Consider the following 27,921-nt stretch of genomic DNA (forward strand, 5'->3'; position numbering starts at 1 on the left):
GTCGATAGGGATATTGCTAGCAATAGGACTAGTAGGGGGGAAGGGACTGTAGGTAATGGGGTCCAACCAACTGACCCATTGCCAGCAATATCTACATCCTATCAGGTCAACCTTCACGTGGTTCTCCCTGAAAACCATCGTGGTTAATTCTAGTGGGATTCGTCATGATGGACTAACTGACCTGCTTTTATAGTCACCTATCATCCCCCATTCCATTATCGCCCGCCCGCATATTATTAAAGGATCAATTAAGTAAATAGGTATAATTTAAATCGCATTCATAAACCTATCTTAAAAATCAATATGTTACTTACTAAAATAGGATTAGTAGTCCGCATTACTGACAATCCCTTCCCGTTTTACCTACTGGGGTACATTTAAACACATGAGAGAAATTTAAACTATCAAAATATTTTCAAGGCAGTGTTCTAACAGAGAAACTTAAATTTTAACCCATACATACGGATAGCAAAAACATGAAAAAAGTATTGACCTCCCATACTAATATTGCACTTTTAATTGTCAAGTGAGTAAAGAAGATTTGAATATTTTCTTCCCTTGTAACGATGTTAATGATTTCCTTTTCAACCTACGAATACCTACTACTAATCGTGTGAGTACATTGCTGTCTGGTGTTGAGAATTTCTAGGCCCCCTTCACTGTATATGAATACCAATGACGTAGCTTATATAAAATAATATTTATTTTAGAATAAATCCCATAGAAATGATGCAATTATAAAAAAGCGTCGAGTCGAGATCACAGTCACCCGTTTTAGAGCCGTCGTAAATTTACCGCCATTAATATTTGCTTAACTTAACATAAAGCAGAGTGGCTCGAGTTGAGGTCCTGAGTTCCCGACCAGTAAACGTGCACTTAGTAAAGATTATCTCGAGGCATGTGGTAGTAAATAATCCACGTTACTGCACTATGTTAACTGCACGTTAATTTATGTCTCGCGCATGAGCCAGCTGGCAACTAAGCAACTTGCTTATCTTTACACATTAAATATAAATGCATACATTTTATATATACCTTCTACATAGGTAAATTTATATCTACACTAGTCATTTTCTGCAGCCTTGCCGTGTATAAGTATACAAAGGAACCCATATATTAAGTCAGAATATTCCTATAAAAGAAATTTCATTCAAATCTTTTCAACCGTTTAACTTGATTGAGATTTACAGATATACATATTTTTCTACAATGTAGTAAAACATAAACTTAGAGGTACTAACACAAGGCAGCTTGAAATTATCTTTAAACTCAAGTTAGACATATTATTTTTATACGTTATTATTTAACTGTATAATATTTTTATTTCAAAATCTTATATTTTAAAAATTAATAGATTGTTTAGTGATTTTTTAATTCCATAAAGTGTCAACAATTTGCAGTATCATCAGCTTAAATGTAAGCCAAGCTTTTTTCTAATTTCTACTCTCTAGAGGGGAAGGGATTGTTAGCAATGGAGTTCTTGTTGAACTAACTGACCTGCTTCATCCTCATCTATCATACTTCACTTGTGCCCCGCCGGTGTACGAGTATACCGAAAGCGCGGGGGTGTTACTATTTTATAATTACCCATAAAAAAAAAGCTAATAGAATTCTACTCTCTTGAAGTTATTACCTACAGCAGGAAATATAAATCATTAGTATTTTTTGGTTGTAAGTAATCTACCAGAGATATTGAACATTTTTCCAAGATAAATACACCTACCGAAAAAGAAAAACTTGACAGTAAGCTTGATAGATACTCCTGTATCAAATCTTTGTATTAGTAAGAGAAACAAAAATATTTAAAAATCTAGTATCTATCGATGTTATAGGTATAGGTATATTTATTACAAATTCTAAGTTACTAAACTAAGTCACAAAGAATTTTTTCTATATTTCAGATCTCATCAAAATGGTATGAAGCGAGTAAAGATAATTCTGAGAAACTGGAAGACGTAGCCTAAAAGGTAAGCCGCACAAAAGTAATTGTAGATATTTTCTGAGATACCGGTTCGGCCATTACCCAAACGTGTCCGCAGTCGCCGCTCAACCTGCCAATGTATGCATCGAACGCTATCGCCATCATTCTTTTGAATTTTTCATTCCCCTTCTCAAATCCAAAGAATGCCCAATGTTGACTCTCCCATTTAAAGCTCGAATAAAAGAGATAGCAATAAAAATTCTCTCTCACATTACTCAGGGATTTCTTTAGATGTGTGAGTGAGACAGCCTTAAAAGTAACATGGCGTCGCGTAAATAGTATGGCAGACTAAAATTCCCCAGCACACGTGTACTGAATGTGGGTGTGTGCGTTGGTCTCGTATTCCATTGGGAGGGTCTCTGTTACAGATCTTGTCAACCTTATGTTAATAATAGATTAATATTATTTAAAATTATTTATACTTATGATTTTGTAATTAGTAATAATACATGAGAAATATTTTATATCTACAGAAATAATGAATTATGCTCTGTTTTGATCTTCTTACGATCTTCGTTTACGTTTACAATAATCTCAAATTAGCTTGAGTATACAAATTAGGATAGTTTTTATCTTGATAAAAAAATGGACTCTGTATGTACTGTTATCGGGCAAAACAATGTTTTCTGTATCAGCTAAGCTAGTATTATAACAGTTAGATAGAAGATATGGAGTATTTTAAACCGACTTCAAATAAGGAGATTCTCATTTCGGTTGTATTTGTTTTTTTTTATATTTGTGTAACTTCGTTAGTTGTAAACCAATTTGGATTTGTTTATTTGAAAGTACCTATATACTTACAAATTGGTCCTGTAGACATTTTATCAAAATTGTTTTAGTAGTATAGTTTTTAAATCAAAATAACTGGTTTTGACACAATTCTTTTTTTTATGGAACACAATTTAATTACTTATTACTATAATATACGCATACTGTCCTTAATTTATAATTATTAATATCTGACATTCACAAGTTTTGTGTAGCTGTATGGGAAATATTTAGTTCATATTTTGGATAATGTTAATATAGAAGTCTATATAGGTGTCATTTATAATAATTATCTTATTTGTGATACTAACATCAGATAAATTTTTCAGTTATTGTTTTGGATTTAAAAATAATTAAGAAAATATTATATGAAAATTTAATCGTCGAAGAGGAAATAATCTTCTATAATGCATAAAGTACGTAAAAAATGTTGTCGACCACTAGCTCTGTGTTTCTTATAGTTCCTATAAATACTAAGAGATGGCGTTTAAAATAAAACATTAAGCTTATAATTTTGTAGTTCTGAAGTGGTCTACAATTATTTTCGGGGACTACCTACCTACTACCTAGTTGTAAATAAAATATTGTTAAGAAATGTCTAATTATCTATATTAATAAAAGTTAAGATTGACTTTATACAAAAATCTGAAATGAAATTTAATAGGCATATAGGTATGTATAATAACTATAAATGTTGTGGTTAGATAGATTATAGGTAGTTGTAAAAGTTGTAAACCTTAAAAATTACCGTTACCAAATACGAATTTAAAAATATTTTTTAAAAAATGCTAAATTTTATAAAAATATTATTTTAAGCTTGGTATTCGTTCACATTTTTTATAGAAGATAGGTATGCTACATGGTTTCTTTTAACAATTTTACACTTGCTTTTTTACACAACTTGGACCAATTGACGTTTCTATTATTGTATCACAGATTAATTTACCAGACATTAAAACGATCAATCTCTGTAAGAATATACCTGTCTATTAATTATAGCTATTTTTGTATTATGTTCACATACCACTGATCGCTCAAGCTTTAAGTTGATGTGCTTTCGTAAACTTTAACGATGTCTTCATATATCCAAAGATGGCGCTGTCTATATTTAGTTAGATTTTTACCTATATAGTTCATTGTGTGAATTTTATTTAAAAAATAAAGATTTTTACCGACTTTTATTCTCAAAATTAAAATCTTTCAAATCTGAGTTATGATTATTAACTGACATTTACAGAGTTATGTAGGAGAAAATAAAGTCTAAAGGAGTTTTGTATGATAAAACTATTCCGCAAGCAAATTTTACCTGTAAAGCCATATAGTATTATTATTTTCATTATGGTTACCTTTTCCCATCAGATGACATTTCAGCTGTTTGTAATTCGAAGTTGCATAACAACTATATATTATGTCAAATGCAAAAGACATTAAATAATTATTTGGGAATATGGAGGCTGCCATGGGAGATCAATACAAAACATTATAATATGGCCAATATAAAACTGTACTATATATACTTAGTATTATGTTCATGTCTCATGTCTATGTACAACTAAGTAGTCGACGGTTGTTTACATCAAGGGTTGCTGTTTAACTGTTGGTGTTTTTTAATATTTAGCTCCAATATTCCTCATACTTTTCTAACAGTTGTCTTTGATATTTTCAATGCAATCTCTCTTTTTTTATTTTTTATTTATTTTTTTAATGCATTGATAAAGTTACAACTTTTTATGTTAATATTAAATAGATGTAGGTACAATATAAAATTAAGTTAGTAGATATTAACAGTCATTTTGATAAGCAGATCCTTTATTTCACGAACTATATACTTATACATCAGATACCAGATACCAGATACTTATCGTATATAAGGTATTAGTACCCATTAGTACTTAAATATAAACTCTTATGATACCAGACTTTCTAAAATAGTACAAAAGTTATAATTTATTGTAGTATACAAAAAATTCACCAAAAACCGTTTGCCCATAATAAATATGAGACAATGACTATAAAGTTGCGCAAGCGCTTCCTAGAAAGAATGGTTGACCCAATTTTGAATGTAAATTCAAATTAGTTTTTTGCCACAAAGAGAAAGCTACCAGCCCGTTGCAGTCAGTTTGGTCATAGATGTAATGCGGGAAAGTAGTGCAGTGAGCAATAAATGAAAAATGTCAGCAATTCCTACTTTAATTTTAGTTAATATTATTTATAAAGTAAACATGGGACGCGCGCAAGACGCCTGGCTTTCCGCCAACTCTGTTCTGATTAGTTCCAAACCAGATGGCGGCGATGTGAAAGGGTATGTATTTTTTTGTACTCTAACAAGAGAATGAGAATATTTTTTAAAAATCTTCATTGTTGTATTAAATCAAAATTAATATGAAACTTTACCCAAAACAACAAAAAAATTAAATAGGTAGGTCACAGCTAAATGAAGTATGAGTTAGAATGAATAATATAAATTTTATAATATTCGCGATATAGAGGTATAAATATTACATAAAAACTCTAAATTTTACTTTAGTTTAATATAAAAATAAAATTGTAATATAATAGCAAACCCCAATAAGAATAACCCTAAAAAGACAGTCATAAAATTTACAGGTAAGGAACAAGTGTGTGTAATATGTACATTTATATTTTTTTATAAAATAGGTATCTATATATTCTGATTTATTTTCATCTAGAAAATAAGGTTTGATTAAGTAGCTGTAGTTTTTATTCATAGCTGATAGATATGGACGATATTATATATTTTTGGATTTGAAACTATTTAAAAAAGATAGGCATTTTAGACTACAACAACGCAACTCAATAGGCTACGGTAATCCCGTTTACCATAAGACGGGCAGTATGCTTGTTTGCCACCGTAGTTTTATTTAAAAAAAAAAAACATTGTAGTAAGTTTACAAAAATATTTAACTCCTAAATTACACGTACACCTACTACTTTCACTACAGATTTCTTAGTAAGATGATAACGACATTTCGAGAAAGTAACTCTACCATGTAACATACTGTAGAAAAGAGTATTCTTTAGATAGTGAAGCTATCGTAGAGATGTCACCTTTTTCCCTGGCACATAATAAGTAATTAAATAAAAATAGCTAGAGACAGTGAAGTCATGTAAATTAAATTATAAAATATAAGCACGGATACGAATTCAAATAGATGTCGCAACTCCATGAACCTAATTATTGTATTTAATTTTTATCACTTTCGATAGCCTAACTACTTATTTAAATATAGTAGAATGGAGTGTCAATTTATATATTACTAGTTATCCGCCCTGGCTTTGCACGAGTAGATAGATAGAAAGATATGTTAGTACTTTATATTAGGTTTTAATAGGTAAATTTTTGATACTTGGATTTAATTTTCATACTTATTTTCTCTCTTATATATCTTTTTATATATATATTCTCCAAACGAATTACATAACAATTAAACTATAAATAAAGTAAAATTAATATATAAAATTTACATTAAAAAAACTATAGGGCTAATAGGAAATGTACACTTGGAAAATAGCTGATATAAATTTTCTGAATGTGTTGACAGAAATGTATATAAATGAAATAAATGCTTGTAGCATTTATTTCATTTATACTCATTTCATCACATTGTCAGCAATTTAAAAGGTATAGAATTAATAAAGCAATAAGAATAAATACCTATATAAGAGGATGCTAATGTTTGTCATTTGGAAGGAAACTTAAAAATATTATAGGCGCCAATTTATTATTTATTTATTTTTATTATTTATTTACACTTTATTGCACCAAGTAAAAAGAGAAATAACAAATACAGTAAATATTAATGAGAAGTGATACAAAAGGCGGCCTTATCGCTAAGCAATCTCTTCCAGACAACCTTTGGGTAGAGGACATTGAGAAAAAGACAAAGAGTAGGTGGCGCACTATTATATAAATATTATCATATACAAACATATATAAATACATACATACATATATACACATACATATATAATATATACACAATTAAATATATACATAACATACATACATACATACACATACATATATAATATATACACAATTAAATATATACATAACATACACATACTTAACAGCATACATACAACAGAAAAAAATGATGAAGGAAAACGAAGAGAGAACACAGGAAAATAGTACTAAAGTGAGAGGTAGTAAGATTTAACAGAGGTTTTGAAGCTAGTAAGAGTTTGAGCGCACCGAATAGAGGTAGGTAGTGAGTTCCATAGACGAACTGCCTGAACAGTAAAGGATCTAGAATAAAAGGAAGAAGAATGAGTGGGAAATTTAAGTCGGAGGTTATTGACACTGCGTAAAGTATGATCATTAGCCTCACTGAGAAACAAGAATCGGTCTTTTAGATAATCAGGAGCAGCAGGATTAAAAAGGATTGTGTAAAGAAGAGACAGGATATGCAGATTACGACGAAAACGGATAGAGAGCCACTTGAGTTGAGTACGAAATTGAGAAATGTGATCATATTTGCGAAGACCAAATATGAAGCGGATACATAAATTTTGGAGACGCTCAAGCTTGTTTAATTGCTCTTCGGTGAGGTCTAAATAACATGAGTCGGCATAATCAAGAATGGGTAGGAGTAAGGTGTGTGCGAGCGCAATTTTGGTGTTAACTGGGAGGAAATTACGTAGTCTATTTAAGGCAAAAGTTGCAGCAAACATTTTTTTACTGACCTCCGAGATTTGTGGAGACCATGACAAAGTGTTATCAAAAATAATGCCAAGATTTTTTACTTTTTTCTGGTAATCTATCATAACCCCATCAAAAACCACAGGCGGAAGACTGGTCGAGGAAATTTTGGAAATAAGTATGGGACTCCCAATAATAATTGCTTGTGTCTTCAAGGGGTTTATAACAAGACCATGAGATTTACTCCAGGCAGATATACATTCCAGATCGGCGTTAACAGTAGATATTGCTAAAGAGATATCAACCAGAGGGGCTAAAGAGTAAATCTGTAAATCATCTGCATAAAGGTGGTAGGAAGATTGAAGTTTCGAAGTGATAGTGCTAATAAATAAGGCAAATAGAAGAGGAGATAAGACGCCACCCTGCGGCACGCCAGCTGACGTATGGCACCAAGAAGATAAAACGTCATCAATGCGAATACGTTGCCGACGTCCAAACAGGTAACTACGAAACCAGTCAATTGCCGTTGGAGATATGTTGAGAGAGGTTAGCAATCCTAACAAAATATCAAAATCAACAGTATTAAAGGCATTGCTAAAGTCCAATAATGTTAAGACCGTTAATTGAGAATTCTCCATGCCAAAACGGATATCGTCAGAAATTTTAATAAGAGCAGTAGTCGTACTATGACCAGGACGGAATCCAGATTGAAGAGGATTTAAGAGATTGTTTCTTGATAGGTAAAAGTTAAGTTTTTGTTGGACAAGGCGTTCTAAGGCTTTGGATAGAAAAGGGAGTATAGAAATTGGACGGTAATCTGAGAACGAGGAAGGAAGTTTCTTTTTTGGTAGAGGGATTATGAAAGCTGCTTTCCAAGCTGAAGGAAAGAAACCGGAGGACAGGGAATTGTTGAAAAGTAAGGTAATGGTGGGTAAAAGGATATCAAGGATAGGTAAAATCATATTACGACTAATGCTATCGGTGCCAATGGCGTTTGACGATATAGACCGTAAACTCTTTTCAACATCACAATCGGTCAACTGATCAAAAATAAAAGGAGTACAATTAGGGGCGATAGTGGATGAAAGATAGTGCAATGTCTTAGATTTTACATTGCTGTCCATGACAGTAGAAGTACAAAAATGATTATTAAGACACTCAACATCAAGATTACCAGGATTATCGTTATGACTCTTACCAACCCCTAATGACTTAAGAAATTTCCAAACTTTTGCTGCATCACCATTTTCTACGGATTTATGAATGTGGCGTCGTTGAGCCTCCCTACACACCCTGTTGCAGAGATTTCTAGTATTGATGTACTCATTACGATGTCTGTCCGGATCCGACTTATATTTAGTTTTAGCAATATTTTTTTTGTGGATTATGGACTTGATCTTGTCTGTAAGCCAAGGTGCAGGTAAATGCTTAACCCTGACCGGGCGGATGGGAGCATGTTTATCGTACAGATCTAAAATTAATTTATTAAATAATTCTACCTGATCATTAATATTTGCTGCTGTACCGATACTCGACCAATCACAATCCGCAGCATCGTGACGTAAACGGTCAATATCAATAGCACCAAAATTGCGCTGCATAAGGATTTTCCGTTTAACTTTGGGAGGACGTATTTTATAAGACAGATAAATGAGGTTATGGAAGGAAAATGCATCTGCAGGATATTGGCCATGTTTCGCAACATGGTCAGGAGAGGAGACTAAAATCAAATCAAGTAAGGAAGGATTACAGTTAGGAAAGAAATGGGTGGCTTGGAGGGGCAGGATCTCTAGATTGCAAGCATGGGCCAGAGACTTAAGACGATTCGCACGCAGGTCATTTTTAAGAAGGCAAGTATTAAAGTCCCCCATAATAATAGTGTGATTATAGGACGGGATTAGGTTCTCTAAGAGGCTTTCAAAAGAGGAAAAACAATCAGTAGTGGAAGATGGACTATAGAAAACTCCTAGTAGAACCTTGGTATGACAAAGAGTTATTTCAAGGAAAAGGTGTTCAAAATTGCAGGAAGAATTTGTCGTTAAAGAAGAGTTAATAATAGCGTAAGGGATATCAGAACGAAGGTATACAGCAACACCACCACCAACCCTTCCGGTGCGATCACAACGAATTAAATTAAAACCGGGTAAGGAATAGGAAGTAGATGGAAGGCAGGGCTTCAACCATGACTCCGAGATAAATATGCCATGGAGGTTATTTACATTAAATGTAGATAGCAAGTCCGAATAATGTGCAGGAATACTTTGGGCATTTATGTGAACGGTGTTAAAGTTTTTAGGATGAGAAGAAAAATTAGTTTTTAAGATTTCTTCTAAAGGAGTAGGCAAACTATGAAAACTTACATTGCTAGAAGAAGAAACGGATAGAAATGTATCATCAGAATCGGATTCTGAAACCATGTATGTATGTGTATAAGACAATACTAATATATATATATATAAATATATAAACACAAAAAAAAAATTCTTTATACAAATAGAAAAACTTCAATTCATCTACCTGCCAGTAGTGGACTACGAAATTGACTAAAAAAAGGGAAAAAAAAAATATTTGGATAAAATCCACAATAAAAAAAAAAACAGTATTAATATAAAAAAAGTAAAACAGTAAATTGTTTTTGTTTTGGCATTGGCGGCAACATTAAATTAGCAAATATAATAATACGTGTAGATACAGAAGAATACAGCGTAAGGACAGCCAAACTTATTTAGATAGCTGAATAGATATAAACTTGCTACATTCGAGCCCCCAACAGTAGTATGATTATATTGTTACCCATCTAATTAAAAAAAAAATAAATAAATAAATAAATAAAAATACATGTATTCTATCTATGTTGAGGAACTGTCAATCTAATCTATCATATCTGTTATTCTGAATGAGTTGTCAAAGAAACCAAAACATAATTTTGAAAGTTATAAATGTCATAATATAATGAGAGTTTTTATAAAAAATTTTAACATACCCCGTAAAGATTACAATAATTGATGAACAGTTTACCTTATATAAGTTTGTAAAAAAAAAAAAAAAAAAAGAAATTATAATATACCCACAACAAGAATATTGCCACCAAAACCATCACAATAATCTGCACAACAGCTCACTTCTTCATGACACGCTTGGAACGCGAGGAACCCGTACCAGCCAAATCCATGGTCTTCGAGACGGCCAAGGAGTCCGCTGACACGGATACAACGTCTTCAACAGCAATTGGCGACAGGTTAATAAGTTGGTCAACTTCAGCAATGGAACTAACACGATGCCTCTTACCATCCGAACCAATGATAACCACGATGCCATTTCGTGTCCAGCATTTCGTGATACCAAAGTGTTTCCGTGCCTTCATAAAAGCGTCGTGTCTTGCTTTTGTAAGAAACTCGGACAATGTAATTCCGCTATTTTTAAGTTCGGTTTTTGCAGACCAAATCTTGTCTCTCACATCAGCACAACGAAATTTGACTAAAATAGGCCGGAGTTTCCCTTGTGACAAACGACTAATACGATGGATCCTGCTTATATCTTCTGGCGAAATTGGCATCTTAAGTTTCTTAGTGAGAAGGCTGGAGACTAGCATGGATAAGCCACATTCACTATTCTCACGAACCCCATGCAGCAATAGGATTTTGCGACGACTATGCATCTCCAAACGATCCTGTTGTTGTGCGATGATATGTACCTGCTGTTGAAGATTGTTCAATGACTCTGCCATAAGAGACTTAAATTGTGCAAAATCCGTAGATAATGAACCTATAGTGACGGGAGCAGCACTGGCCTTATCTAATTTGTCTTGAAATGCTGCCATCCTAGTGTTAAAGTTCACCATCATTTGTTCCAAGGACTGTTGTACAGACTCCATTTAAAATAAAAATATTGGTATCTTAGGATTAAAAATAGACGGAGATATCACCACTGCAGGTAGACAACTACTAAATTTATACTTTAAACATAAAATATAACAATAATAAGTATTATTTTGAATTTAAATAAAATAATAGTCCAGAGCAACAATTTTTGATAGTTAGTGCTGAAATAGCCTATGTCTTTCTCATATTTAGGTTTTATTTTCGATTTTCCTGTAACATATCTACTTTTTTCTTTGATTGTTATTAATAAGTAAAATTACGACAAGTGGTTGAGTAGTGTCATGTTTTCTTGTGGTGTAAATTGACATTTCATGCACCGTCTATCTCTGTCTATATCAGTGTGTATAATCAAGAGGTCGTATTTTGATGCGCAGTGTGTGGTCCCCGATTTTATATTATAAGGACTGGACCCGCCGCGGCTGAACGGCCGATTAATGAACTTTGAATGCAGCAGCTTAATACATTGTAGATAAATAAACTCAACATATTAATGACTAAGTATAAAAATACCTTTGCGGATTTAATATGTTAAACCTACAAGTTAAGTAATAATATAGTTTTCTAGTGCTAAAAAAATTACCATTGATTATATGATAGCTTAATAGATGATGAATATTTTGTACGCAAACAATTTTGCTTTGCATTCAGGCATAAAATTTACTTGAAAAATATGTGCGCGTCGTAGCGTACAGTTTTAGAGGTTTTATTATTAAAATCATCTAATGTCGAACTTAAAAGATTGAACAGATAAGACGTAAGTATTTACATAAATAGTATTTTTATCTGACCAAAGAAGTCTCTCCTATAGGCTATTAATGATGGTATAGCATCAGTAAAGTTCTAACAGTGTGTAAGTCAAAATTTGCCATTTTATAAGATATTAAAAAAAATTTAATAAAATGTTTATTTTTATTTCTATTGTAATATTTTTTTAATATTATAAAATTCAGATTTCTAATTAATTTAAGCAATCTGCATTACTATATATAAGCAGTGTAAGGTAATTGCGATAACAATGAGTAAGAAGATTAATATCAAAATTGCCTTAATGTTAATATAGAATTATATGTGCCACTTTAATGCAAAAATTTCAAACATCTTTTTAAATAATTAACGTCAACTAATTTATCTCTATATTAGGATGCTAAGGTCGGCTATTACCGACAAATTTGTTGGAAATATATTTGTGAAATAAATATAATGTAAAAATTCAATAAAAAAAAATATATATACATATGATAATCTACATTATATATCCACATACCTTAATAAATAATGTTGATTATCCTCAAAGGCATGAGCAAACTGTAAGCACAGAGTATCGGTAGCGGTTCGACGCGGGTGTTCCAGCGTCGGGGGTAAATTATGTGTCCGCGTCCACGCAGCTAACGAACGGGTTTATGTCCTCGTTACCGTTAATAAGCTTGTCTGTCTGTACATACTTTAAATCCACCGATTAGATCCGATTCGGACGAATTAAAAGCTTTTAATATAAACATTCTAATTTCCAACTAACCTTCCATTCTGATGATGGAAAGCATCGATAATAATAGTGAAGAGACGTTGCATCTGTTTGCAATTAGAGAGAGTTTGGTATCTTCACCGTACTACCCGCCATAATCTAAAGTTCTATCCTGATCATGTAGATGAATGGCGGTCCTCTATAATGTATTTTTATAACAACTTTCTTCCATCAAAAACAAATTATAGAGCCAACTCTCAGCAGTAGTATTCCGTATAGAAACATATATTAAAGCCTTTAAGAAAAGAGCATATTCTTTCTTAAAAGGCTGGCAACACACCTGCAGCTTTTTAAATGTTGCGAGTGTCTATCGGCGCCGGTAATCATTTACCATCCGGTGAGTCGCATAATCATTTGCCCCTTATGTCATAGAAAAAAAAAGACAAATTAATTTGAGTAGCGGCGCCGGTAAGTTTGTTCTTTACCATGTTTCATTCTTATATCTACTGCTTTAAATAATATAAATTATAAAGAATCAAAGTTGGCTCAAAATTAGCCAGCTAATTTGACCTTTGTCCGACTAAATTTTGATATATATTTTTTTAAATCAAAACAAACGCATTTTTTTATGTTGCAAATAATTTAACAATTTTGACAAAAGTTTTTTAATTGTAAATGTAGAACTTTTACTGCCATTTTATTTATGAGTATTATTGTGAACTGATTGTAAAAAAGAAAACGCCGGTTCGTGTTGAAAAGTTATACTGACAGTTTTATATAAAAAAATGAATAATTAAAAGAATACAATATTAGAAATACAAATTACAAAGGAGTTTGTAACAAGTATAATATCCTTAATTTATTTAAGATATTTTTCTGTATTTATAAAATAGAAAAGTAAACTGTCCAATGATATTCTTATCTCTCACCGATTAATCAAATCGGCAGATCGACAAAAATATTAACTGTAGGTAATGTCGGTTCCAATGATTATAGCTGGAGGCGATATCTGTTACAAATTACTTTACTTCAAACGACTTATCTAATTGTATTTTTACTTAAGTTGGAATTATCTCGAATTAGTATACAAAGGGTATCGTCAATCTAGAATATGATCTGTCCGTTTGTATGTAAATAGACTAAATACTAAAATTCATTGGAATCCGATATTTATTAAATAATAAATAATATGTTTACAAACATTCACTTTTTTTTCTAGTAGAATTATGACCTGAAAGGCTTACAAATTGAATTTTATAATAAAGACTATCTACGTAAATTGTACTCTATTCTAATAGATAAGGCGTAAGTACCTAGTTACGTTACCGGACACCGATTTGAAAACACAATCAAATCACTAAAAATATTTCGTCCAGATTTTTACGATTCCCTCATACATAAGGGGTGTAAGTGAAAACATGTTCGGAAGCGGGGAAATCCACGCAATAACAATAACTCATAGTTGTACACACCCCCCGCTAGATGGCGCACCGCGGACACAAGTAATCCATTTATTCTCGGGGAGAGCTTTATGTACCGTTCTCTTAAGAGCTCAGTTAGATTGTTTTATGTTATTATTTATAAATATTGGTAGTGCGTGCTTAGACTAACGCTTTTGAGATTAAAAAGATTTTCTTCCTCTCATCAATGTCTTTTTTATACTACTTGAAAGAGTATAGAAGATACATATCTGATAGAGAGTAGTCAACGTCACTTATAGACATGATAGCATCATAGACGTCACTGAACATAGTGTAAAACTCTACCTACGTACGTTTCCATTTCTTAAAATTAAAGTATTATGCCTCCGTACCACGTAATTTCACTATGTTATTCTCTTTAACCTGCTTATAACATAGGCACGTAAACGTATGTAATGCTTGATAGTAGATACACTAGAGTGATATAAGTATGTAGGTACCTAAAGTAATATAGTACGTAGGTAGAAGTAGTACATTATGGTGTAGGGATTTTTAATTAGGTAGATATCTATTAATTATTAAGTCTCTGTTGATACTTAGATATACCTAAACAACATGTGAAGTTAAACGGACAATGACTAATTTATTAAATATTAGGACACAATATCTAAGAGCTATATTAACGAAATAGTATTGTAGATACTTACAATACTACGTACGATTAGTTTATGTTGTAGAATATAAATAGACACGTTGGAACATATGAAACTAGTAGATTAAAGTAGTAAATTGCTACATATTTAAACCGCGCGTGTACTCCGACTATAGATGACATTCCATTTAGAGTGAGAATAAGAAACATTTGTTAGTCGAAATATTCGAGGAATGTCTGTTGTTATCTACTCTGAGTCTCCGACGCAAGGCGTGGGTGGAAGGAAGTGGGGGAAGGGAGGAATCTCGAAAGTTCCCGACCCCGTGGAATTTTGCGGATGAGCGTTTTAATTGGAAGCGAGAATATTTTGTAATTGCACCTCACGGCCCGAGAGATTCTGTGCGATGTTCATTCATCCACGGCACCCGTAAGATAGCGCGATGAAATTGAAATTCTCTCACAACTTCAAATATCTGCGGTCGTTAAAAACAGTAAAGCCACAGATATAAATTTAAATAGATTCAGTGAATGCATCATAAGATTCTTGAAACAAACTTTAAATTATATTTTAGTTTAAGGTAGGTATACCAACTTGAAGAAAATTCAATTCTATTCCAATCTTATAAGAAATACATATACAGAGATTGAACTACCTATTACAATAGTCATAATAGTCTTTTTGATTTCAGTAATTATTTTTGAGATAGATACAATTTAATTTCGTGTTGGTTTCATACAATTTTTTCACGTTTAAATTTGTTTTTTTTTTTGTGATCAAGGTTCAATATTTTAAATTATATGCAGAGAACTGTATAATGGTGGATATTTTTCCGTAATAAAATATAATGTTTTCTTAATATTAAATATGCCATCTAATTAAAATATTAAAATTACATAATTAGATACATACAACATAGTCTAATGGTGTAAATGAACCTACTAATCAGGTTAAGATAAATATCTCTATAATAATTTACACCTGTGTAGGTAGCAAACATCTACAAAAATTCCTTTATAAATAAACTCAGCGACAATATCTAGATAGGTATATTTGCTTATCTACAGTCATTATAGACGGGTAAATAGACACCGATTCCTCTCACAATCGGCGTCATTTGAATTCTTATCTGATACTTAATTTAAAAAGTTTTAATAACATTCATGAAAATGATAAGATTAATTTACAAGAAAGTTCACCTTCCCCCATTGCTTGGAATATTTACCCACACATAAACCTAGTACGTATAACATTACTTGTAAGTAGGTTGTAAGTACCTACACAAGTATATAGCTAACCATCATTTAATCCGAGGTCTTAGTCATTTTCCCTTGGAATAGAGCGTTCGAGTGGAATGAAAGAGTTCTTTAGCCGATAGTATCGGATAACAAAGAAAGTTTTTATTAGCCAAGTTCTCGCTGCAGGGTAAATTCGACTCGTGTCTGCTATTCCAATTTAAGAAAAAGGCAGTAGTAAAACTTAACTCGTAGGTGGATACGGATTTTCGGATCAAATGGTTTTATGCTGATATTTCGCGTTTTATGCATTTAGAAATCGCGTCTGTAGGTATGTCTGGCTGTCTATAATGCATTTAAATACCTATATATTTATTCCAAATTTTCAGCAGCTTAACAGTTTTGCGGGATGGTAAATTTTTTTACCAGTAGACGTTTTTCAGACATAATTACGTAAACTGATATGTATTAGGTATGTATATAAATTATTACAAATAGTATTATCAGTACATAATATTATTTGTATGATTTACCTGATCACAATGATGGGTGTTAGTTGTTTTATTATAGATATTTTTATTAAATACTAATTAAAAGTACATGCAAATACTTTTAATTTACTTAATCTAAATCACCCAGTAATAGATCTAGTAGCGAACTTTTAGAAATATTGTTTTTTTACATAATTAACTGTAAGTACCTTAAAATTAACTATATGTTCGTTTTATTTTTATGTACCGTCATATTAACAATAAATATCTAAATACATAACTATTATAGCAAGCAAATCTGCAAATAAAAACCATGTAACAATACTATGCCTATAAAATTTATAAGAAGTAAGATATACCTAACATATGGTGGGGTAGGTACCTATCTATCTGTCCAATAACTTGATATTAATATTATTATTTCCTTTCATCTGAAATCGGTCCAGGCTATAACAATACAGAGGCGGTCCCAATACGGCAGCCAAGGTTTATGTTTGAATTTAAATTGGTACATTTTATAATAATGTCTTTGAAACGCCGCGCCGCCCCACTCCCTAGGGTCTGTCTTTTCTTCTTTTTATAATGTAATTTTCTTAAATCACCTATCTTTTCTGCCCTCCTGGCACTTATATTCATATCAGTTAGTCGTGAAATTATAATTGTAGGAGATAAGACTTTCTAAATTGGAGTTTTAGCAAATTTTGTGACAATTCAAGATTAATCTTTACTGACATATTTTTTACTTTACATTCTATTGTAGATAAACATATTACACTGAAACGTTTGAATTTAAACACCAGTAATTTTTACTTTGTAATATGCAATTTTTTGCTGTGCAAATAAAAACGGCCGCTTCAGTTGTCATAACATTATTATAAAATTGCTCTATGCATTAAAAGTATTTGTTATAATCAGTTCAAAAATGGTGACAATCATGTTATGTAAATCACAATAAAAATTTAAAGGAATTAACAATCTTCGTGTAGATTTAATGTTCAGCTATTGATATATATGGTATATACTTACACGTTCTCGTACATTGATTGAGTAGTCTCATACTATCAATCTAATTAATGAAAGGTCTAAATTGTATAACTAAGTTTGTATTAACACTTCTTTTATTCTCATGCCTTTCCCTTAGCTTCTTAGTAGGTAGGTATCTATTAGATAAGTAGTACCTATCTTGTATTATATTTTAGTTTACATAATACTGTCACTTTTATTTCCGGTCTCAAGAGCAACGTAATATTCAAACTTTCCAATTTTCCATACCAACCGCTTGTTCACAAGATTAAGATTCGAAAATTATTTTCATATTTCCATAGTGTAAATTGAATTAAAAACTAAATAACACTTTTGGGAAGGTTAATCAGTTTTTTCTTATGGAATTATTCAGTTTTTTCTTTCAATTGCCATATAAGCTAATAATAATAAATATACCTATTCAATTTCACCTTGCAGATATATTCGTAGCTATATGTACTTAGATACTTATTACGAAATGACAAGTGCGTGGACGCATAAATAAATCAATGGCAGATCATGCAACGGTTGGCGCGGGCGCAACGACGCAACGATTCAGAGGGTCGTTCACCCTGAACATCTGTTCTCATATTTCAGTCACATATTATCAAAATAAATAGGTATATATCTATTTCATACGACTTCAAGTATTGATATATTGATAATAAGTATAAGAAACTATTATCATATAAAAGTTTGCTTTATTTAAAAAATAAGAATTAATATATGATACCTACACCGTTTCTTGTGGCGGTTTATGGGGGAGGCCTATGTTCAGTAGTGGACGAATAATATGATGATGATGACGATGAACTACATAATAATAATGATATTATTGAAACAGTATATTTACTTATGTGACATTATCTGCCTAGTGTCACAAAATCATGAACTTGTTGTTTTGTAGGTACTTATGGTAGATTAAGGATAGTATTCGCGGTCGGTACTTATGTACCTACTTTTTCTATTATATACTTATCTATCATTATAAGTAGATATTTTAACCATACATATGTAGGTAATATATAACTACCTACGTACATATTTATATTTATAGGTTGTACTATGGGGCGACCTATAAACATTGTACATATCTACATACGTATACGTAATTAGGGTATACCCTCAGTTATAACTCTGGTAATTACTTCAGGAGATATCTTGTCAAACGTACTTAAATAGGAATCTATTTTTTAGATGTATGAAAGTTATATTGATTCCTTACAAAAATTTTCACATATTATTTGAAATTAATTAATTTCAAATAATATTGAAATTTAACACACGAGTGCCCAGATGGTCATCCACTTCGATTTTGAATAGGGAATGATTGTGTTCGTTCACTACGTACCGCCATTTTCTCTCACACGAGATCGGTCTGTGATTGGTGCTCGCAGCAACATGGTTGCCTTTGCCACGTGTGTGTTGTAAAAAAAAAAAACTTTGTATTTCGAACGACTCCATTCCAAGTTTCAAATATAGGGTGGCTAAGATTAGTTTTTTAAATTTGTCCATGTTTCTGAATTACCAGTATTGTTTTAACTGTTTTAATGTCTTTATTAGGTACACGTACACGCACACGCTTACAGTAGGTACGTGACGAATAATCTTATTTTTTTTTTCTTTCAAATAAGTAGAATTGGGAGCATTGGCATTGAGTTCTTTACGTACCGGGGTCGCGTCGTGTATTTTCATCCGACGAACTTACAAGATTTACGAGCACTTTAGACGCTCAGCAATTCAGCACATTCAGTCTTCGCAACCATAACTGACAATCTTCTGTCTCGTAATTTTAATGAATTAAGTCGATTATTTTATAGCGAATATATTAAAAACAACGAGATGCGTAGACAATCATTATAAGAATAAATCTCTATAGCTAGTATTAGTAAATATATATCTCTACCATATCTCTATACGCAAATATTCATCTATTTTAGATGGTACGGCTCGTATAAAGTACCTACAAGTTATTTGAATAGTTTCAGTTTTGCGGTAACTGGTTAACTCGTCACGGAGAGGTTTACTGAGGCAGCATTGCTTTTCAGTTCTCGTTTCAGTAAAGGTGTAATTACAAATCACTCGCATCGTATAAATGCTCTTGTGTCGTAGGTAATAGAGCACAATTCGTAGTGTTTTAGTTTTTAGTTAGGTCTGTTCGATGTTCGTCATTTATTCGTTCGGAGTGAGTTGTTTAGTTCGGCTAAGATAACATTTCCGGACGAGTTGGGAGCTGCGGCTGTGGTATTCCTCCGGTTGCGCATTCAAAAACACGAAAGCGTACTTTCCTTGTTTACTTTCATGTTAAAATAGAATTTGCAAGTAGCAATAATAATATCAACTAAGAACTAAAAATCCATTCTACTATTTATATTAATAAATATATTATTTATATTGTTAAATATATAAAACAACACTTAAAAGATAAACTATACCAAAATTATGGCCACCATCATCTTTCGCTTTTCTGCAGTTGTTTGTGTATATATTGGTACATTAGTAAATAAAAGAATTTAATTTTATTAACTATAAAAAGTAATTAAATAAATTTACATATCATAATCAAATTATTTATCCATATATCGGGTAGAAATTGTATTTAGTAATATGAATACTTTTAGATACATAAACATAGTACGTGCTATATCCATGCGTAAAATATCAATGTATATCATATAATTCAAGCAAAACAAACACATGTTTGTTATTGTACGCGCAGTCCATATTAAGCTAGACCTTTATTAAGAGACGTACGGGCTTAGTCCGCGGTCTGCAGTTACCCCGGGTAATTTAATAAATACCCACCCGAAACAATTGAGGAAACTCATTCCCGACTTAGGAAATTGCCCACCCGAGAGAGAATTTTTTGCACATCAATTGACAAGGTTTATACGGAAATATTATATAGTCATTCATCTGAGATATATTAAATAGAAAATTGGTGAGTGGGTAGGTACTACTATTATATAGTTGGGAACTTAGTTTGGTAGTTAGAATTGTGTTTGGATAGCTATCATTACAAAATACGGCAAAATAAGTCTAAAAACAGGAAAACATCATAGATAAGCACGTATACATAGGTATATAAATATTATAAAAAAAATGTCTATATACATAACCCAAAGGCCAACAAATTACTAATAAATATATAAAAAAACTCTATCGTAATATCGCTGCTGCCTTTTTATGTAATATGTATTATATATTTCAAAATTGTGAAATGTCACTTCTATCTTAACTGCACGCAAAGAGAGACGAAATAAATGCTCGACCACCAGCAGTATAATATTATCATTACTACAGCGATGGTGTATGCCTTGCCTGCCCGCTATATGCAAGAACTTTCATTAAAAAGATTGAATAAGTAAGCCATATCTGAGCATAGGTACCATTGCCAACAACAACCTTCTATGCAAACAATTACCTAATTAATAATAACGGAGTCACAGCGGTCACCGTGAGTAAAAACGGTCATGACTGATCATGTATTATTATAAATGTGCAAGTTAGTAAAAATATTAAGAATAAGTTACTAATTGACGATTAATCTCATTTTTAAGTATATTGGATGATATATACCTAATGATTACAAAAATATCAAATACAAGGATACCTTTTATCGTAATTTAGTCATCAAAATAGAATATAGCAAGTTTAATATATATAATTTCGATAAGATAAAAATATATTTCATAAAAAAAGGAAAAAACAACTTTGTAAAATTGTGTCTTAGACCCGCGCGGGCCAATTTCTCCAAACAAGCCATTCATATTCATGCCGCCTTTCACCCTTTGTTCGTGTTATGCAACGCAGTTTTGTTACCCCATTCTTCTTTGTTAATTTTATACCTCGCTCTCGTTGTCATTCAATTCATTTGAGGGCAATAAATTCATCAAAGTAAACATCGTTACCTATACATGTAAATTTCTTTATGTTGCAAATTTCGGGGTAGATGTTAATATAAAATTTTTAACATCCAAGCACATTTTCACACCTGTATATATTTTTGGAATATCTCTACTTTAAATTGCGAATTCTTATACTTACATATATACTTCATATATTTTTTTATCTCTACATTGGTAGGTATATAAAGATACGTATTTTATCATAATTTCAGCCATTATCTCTCCACTGCTGGACATAAGCCTCCCTCATAGACTGCTATAAAGAACGGTCCTGAGCCATCTACATCCACTGACTTCCTATAATCCATTTCAGGTTGTCGTTCCATCTAGTGGAGGGTCGTCCTACACTGCGTTTACCCGTACGCGGTCGCCCCTCAAGAACCTTTCTTTTTTCACATTTTTTTCACACTTTTCATTTTTTTTCTTAGAAGAGATTTTTATATAACCATAAAATTAAAAATATATTAAAATTCTCGAAAAAAGAAGAATCTGTAGCTGTACTAGTGGCACTACTCATTACAAGGAATGTATACAATTATATTATTTTCTAGGAAACAATGTTTGTGAACCTATTAATAAATACTAACACTAATTTGAAGGCATGGAATATATTAATTAATGTACTGTACTTTAAAAAAATTGTAATTGAAATTGTATATTTTAAAGTTTATATAACTAAATAAAAAAGTTGATACTGTTATGATATATTCAGCGTAAATAAAAAAGTATTATCTTATTTTTATGTCTTAAATATATCTATAATAAATAAATACTAGTTTACAAGTTCGCTCCTGCATGAAAACAAAATTGATATTTATTTAAACATTTCAAATATTCGAAAGGTTATTAAACTGTCATTTCTTTAAAAGGCTCATTTATGTTATTAGTTTATTATGTAGATTTATGTAGGTATACATTGGTATACTTATGCAAACATAACATTAAAGATTACATATCTCTGCTTTAATATATCTACATCAAATGACATTCAACATTTTAGCTTTATTTCAAGCAACGCAGAGGTGCCGGAGGTCTCGAACAAAAATTAAAGAAAATAAATTCATTTTACTTATCTCGCCCCTAACGAGATGATAAAGGCTCGCTGACTGGAGACTCTGAACAAAATGGCTGATTTACATACGAATGTTAATAACTTGGTCTCAGAGAGGCTCTTGCCTCAAAACTGGTTTTCGGGCTTAAGGTCTATTTAGGTCGCGGACGCAGACCAACGAATATTTTCTGAGATGGGCGACTCAATTTATTTATGCTGAGTACTAGAAAAGTGAACATAGAATATCCATTGGGACTCATAAGCAATTTACTATCTTAATTTACATATCTGTAATATTCACATGATACGTATTGTTTTTCGTGTATTTAAATAACATAACAAAAATAATGCAGTAAATAAACAGTGTACACAGGCAGTGTATTAATATTCTACTTAATTACATATGTAGTAGGGTTTGCACCTGGGTTACGCTGAAAAAGTGACTTATTATTGTGCAAATATAGCTGATTCTTTTTAGTATTTACTTCACTAAACGAGAATAAATTGCACTACCCATTGCTTTAAGAGTCAAATCTTATTAGAATCTTTTTTCATAGATATTTTTATTATTAAAAAATAATTATAGCATTATTAAGGTATTACGTGACATACTTAATGCCGTTTGGCTTCATAAATAAATTAACGTTATATAGTTTTTATATATACACAACAGTATACATAATGTAGGTATTACCATTGTGCGCACAATGTTATTGTAATTTTTTATTGAAATTTCAATATTTCCGCCTTTAGCAACTTTAAACAGATGACTGTTCCTTATATAAGTACATATGTATATACATTAGTTACGTATTCTATACGTATATTTACAATTTTAATTTAAATACCTATTCAATCTAACGTATAATAGAGTATCTTTAAAATAAAAATACTATAATGTATAGATACCTACTTTATAGCATTATCACAATACCTATATAAAACAGAGAGAAAAAAAATAGACGTGCGTGTGTTATTTTATTGTAGCTGGTTTAGACGTTTGGAGGATATCGCGTAGTCTGCACATGTGGCCTTTTAATTTAAAGGCACTTTGTATTCGCTCCACGTCGATACCAATATCGAACCTTAGTTCTGTACAATTGCCTTCGTACAATCTTATTCCACTTACTAAGTAGCGTTTTATCTTGCAAGAGGCTTCTTAAATAACGTTTCCAGCATATTTACGCGAAATTTGCATTTCTTTGCATTATAATTACAGTGGAGATGGACTGGATGAGAGCTTTTTAAAACTCCCGCTGTGAGGGGAGTTCATTCTGTTGCACATTATACAGAACTTTGGATTTTATGTTTTGAATATTTCGAGTAAATAACAACGTTGGATTGCAAAGCGGCAGCGGAATTAGGGACATTAAAATGTATCTATATTTGAAAATTTTAAGTGAAGAATTATAGTATAAACAGGAATTATTGTACAATATTATGTTATTTATTCTTAACATGTTATTTTTTACGAGAAGGATAAATAAAATAATAAATACAAATAATTTTAAATCAAGTAAACTTATAAATATTTTTGAGTATCTACTCATTTTTTATGAACCTGTCGCCCAGTTTGGAATGTAATTTCAGCTTAGAAGATAAGCAAACTACATACAAAGAGAGTTACTTTTATATAGTGCTAATCGATTTAAGTTAATCTCAACAGAATCCTTTTGCTATCTTCAACTATAAAGCACTTCATTTACATGCTGACGTACAGGTTATTTATATGTATATTACATCTTGGATCAATATAGCTATCTATATATCTATTTATACAGGGTGAAAAATCAAAATCATTCTTTTGAGGGTTTATTCCATCAATGGATCTGAATATTTTTTCTAAAGAACTTTAAGTAAAAACAGACATAAATATAAACCAATGTTGTTTGTTATACTTTGTCGATTTAGAATCTATTCTGTAATGACATGGTATAAGAAAATAAATAAATAAAAAAAAGATTTTGATATTAACTCGACAATTGGCTGTGTCGTGACAGAATATGAATATCAAAATTTGTTGTCACTTGTCATGTTCTTCTGAGATAAATTACCATTTTCATTAGTAAAATTCTGCTTTAAACAATATATTTTCGGTTATATCCTATATAGATATATTGATACAAAAATATCCCTGGGTGGTACCAAAGTATTTTTGTAGAGTCATATCGTCAGGGTTCGCAAACTTCATGAATCCCAATGTCCCGGAAAATATAACAAGGCGATTTATATTCGGTCCCTGAGTCCCTAGCCGCGGAGTGCGGGGTACAGGGTTGATTCGGTTTTCCATCGCACTATATTTGGCTGAGGTATACGTAAAAATTTAAGATAACCTATATTGGACTTATTTATAGCATTATTAAATACATTAAATCTAAAATACCAAAAAGATAACCTTTTAATAGGTATTTGAGTATTTTATAGACTCTTGTCTATAACAAAATACTGTAAACATGAAACATAGTGAATGTCATAAATCTTAATACTCGTATATTGATGCTGGTAATTGTTAAAAAAATTAATATACATACTTACGTTGCCATAATATTAGAGTTTCATTTGATGTTTGCGTGTTTCTCATTTAGTTATCGATGACTCTCCTAAAACTTTGAACTTTGAAACATAAAATAACAATAATCAGTGACAAATGTTATCAAATTTAATAAAGACAGTTCTTGTTTACTTCTTATGTAAGTTCATACTTTTATTTATTTGACGTTCATGACATAATTATAGTGTGTAGGTAATAACGATGTATAATACAAAATACCTAGTTCTCTTTGAGACTGATGCTACAGAATTTCTCTACCAATCAGAGAACAAGTAGATTGTTTTATTACAAATTGTCCTTGTAAATGTGTAATAATTTTTATATATTAGATTTCGATAGGTACCTACCTATATGTAATTTCTCCGTACCACGTATATATCAATTTGGTCGTTGAAATGTGGGCATGAATCTAACGTTCACTGCAAAGATTAACAAATGCTACCTCATAAGGAATTATTATCATATCTTTAATTTGGAGTAATGAGATTTTTTTCAATACATAATTATAAATTTGTAGATATAACAAAAATACCTAAACTATTTTTAAGACTACACGATTCATAACTAAAAGCTTTTTCGTGTTCTATGTTTAAAATTCAATCACGGAGAGCGGTTGCATCCTGACAAATGTAAGCCGCGAATGACAAGTAAGGGGGTGGTGCGTACAGAACGATTCCCGAATAATAACGCGACGGGTTTTTCTTCGTAAAATATCTTAATAATAGCCGGAATTACTTGATTACATTCTGATCATGCTCTATCTAGCTTCCTTTTGCTGATGCGTTAACAGAATGGTTTTTGTTGGTTTTGATTTACGTTTGTTATAACGTGATGTATGTTTTATTTAAAAGGTGTGCGTTTTATTGTCTGAAATAATGGTGCGTACCCGCATGTGTTATATTATGTACATAATACCAATCTACTGTCGAACGCAAACCTTGTTCATTGAGACATTACCGCACTCATTTGAAACGGTTCGCGTGTGATTGACATATGCCGGTGACTTCAATTTAATTGAGACCAAATCTGAATGCTACTATAAAAGTAGGTATGCCAGTAGAGAATGTTACTTGAGATGAGGCAGCCACAATATAAATTCTCCTTTCTTACGGGCCTTTTTATATTTCCTTACATTTGTGCATTCACTTCAAACTTAATTAGACTTTATAGAGCGTTCCTTCCCAATTTCGTTTTACTCTCGCCTGACGCACGCCGAGACTTATTCATTGGAGCAGAGGCGTGGGAGGGGTGTCGGTAGTGCGCGGGGGGCGGTGGCTTGGCCCGAAATAGCAAATAAATGAGACGAAAATGTAAATGTTGCGCTTCAAAGATGAAAAGCGCGCCGCTCGCCCGTTCTTGTTAAGCTCATCGCAAATGTACCAGAATTAGGAACGCGGCTAAAATAATTTTCAGCCCAGATGTAACAAACAACGCGGTATGTATAAACATGTATAGGTACCATCGTATAGTTATTATTTACATACAAGTATAAACAGAAATAGAGACTACATAAACATTGATGCGTTTGTGTGCTGAAATGAGACTAAAATTATACACATACCTATTTATTCTGTATGTGAACATAATTATAATAGTTGTAAGAAATATTCGTTACTCGATGGAATTAATTTTACATAGGTATACTTTTTTTCAATCACTATTTTGAAAGAAAGATTAAGGTGCCTTAAACTAGCGAGTAAGCGTTTTCCCCCTTTTCCCAATGATTTAGTCGTCTTCGCAGATCTTAAGTGAATTCGCCTTTACGCTCGGATATTCAGCAAGATAAAACGGAATATACGAGTTTTCTTAAAAGTAAGCAGGTTTTACTTGACTGTACGAAAAAATATACTTACTTCTCTTTTTCTCATTGAATCGTAACATTGAGCGAATTTGATTATAGAAAAAATCAATTTAAAATGTTGCAAAAAAACTTCATGTTCAGTAATTGTTCCCGATGCAGATGATAATGTTGCTATTTTTTATGAAGGTAACATTATCTACTTAGGTATTCATATTAAAAAACTAATAACTTATATACCTACCTATTTATTAAGTACGTATTTTAGTCACGCCTCTTTAGTTAGATGTATTAATATTCATCTCGTTATATACAAAAGAAATAGTATAAAGCAAATGTACTTATTGCTCTATCGCACACTATCTAACCGACGGCAATATCTGTCCACTTAAGGCAATACACCCCACGATATTGTTTTTCCAAATAAGTTCTTTTAATAAAAGGCGCTATAAGTCAGCGTATATCGCGTCAAAGCGGATTAGATTGAAACACTGGGATAGTCGGCGGGCAGTGCCGCCCCTAATATGTATTCCTTGTTTTTGATGTTATATTTCTTATACATATTTATATACTAAAACCTTTTGTGATAATATACAACAACATATACGCAAATGACATAAAAAAATAACTTGTTTTCATTATTTGTACATTTTTATTTCGCAATAGTGTGCCTAGTGCAGTAATAGTAATAAATAGTAGAAATATGAGCCAAATGATACATCATAGATCCAAATAATCTCAAAATAATTACATTGTATATTATATAAGTAGGTATTTACACCTATATAAAAATATAAATTATTATCCTAATCTGTGCGTACTATCAGTAAGTCCAATTTAATAAGTAGCTTACTTGTTCAACAACAATTATGCTAATATAGGTAGTAGGCAAGATAATATATTAGATATATACTTCTATATTATTTCCTAGCCATATAAAATATGCTATATAATGGCAAGGTTAAGGCGGATAAGGTTAAACTAACAGATTATTACGCAAAGCGAATATCTCAGTGTCTATTTTTGCGGATTTGACTT

At 31.6% G+C, this 27,921-nt stretch overlaps 1 protein-coding gene across 2 annotated transcripts in view; it reads left to right on the forward strand.

The window, feature by feature from the left end:
• The window catches only part of LOC113518861 (homeobox protein abdominal-B-like), a 123,232-nt gene that overhangs the window by 68,826 nt on the left and 26,485 nt on the right, over positions 1 to 27,921 (forward strand). For both annotated transcript variants that reach the window (XM_052892580.1, XM_052892579.1), the window contains one exon: positions 1,902 to 1,967. The gene's annotated coding sequence lies outside the window, so the exon portion shown is untranslated. The remainder of the gene's footprint in view (positions 1 to 1,901; positions 1,968 to 27,921) is intronic.

Source organism: Galleria mellonella, unplaced genomic scaffold, assembly GCF_026898425.1.
Source record: "Galleria mellonella isolate WM207_F2 unplaced genomic scaffold, CSIRO_AGI_GalMel_v1 utg159, whole genome shotgun sequence".
Taxonomy (NCBI): domain Eukaryota; kingdom Metazoa; phylum Arthropoda; class Insecta; order Lepidoptera; family Pyralidae; genus Galleria; species Galleria mellonella.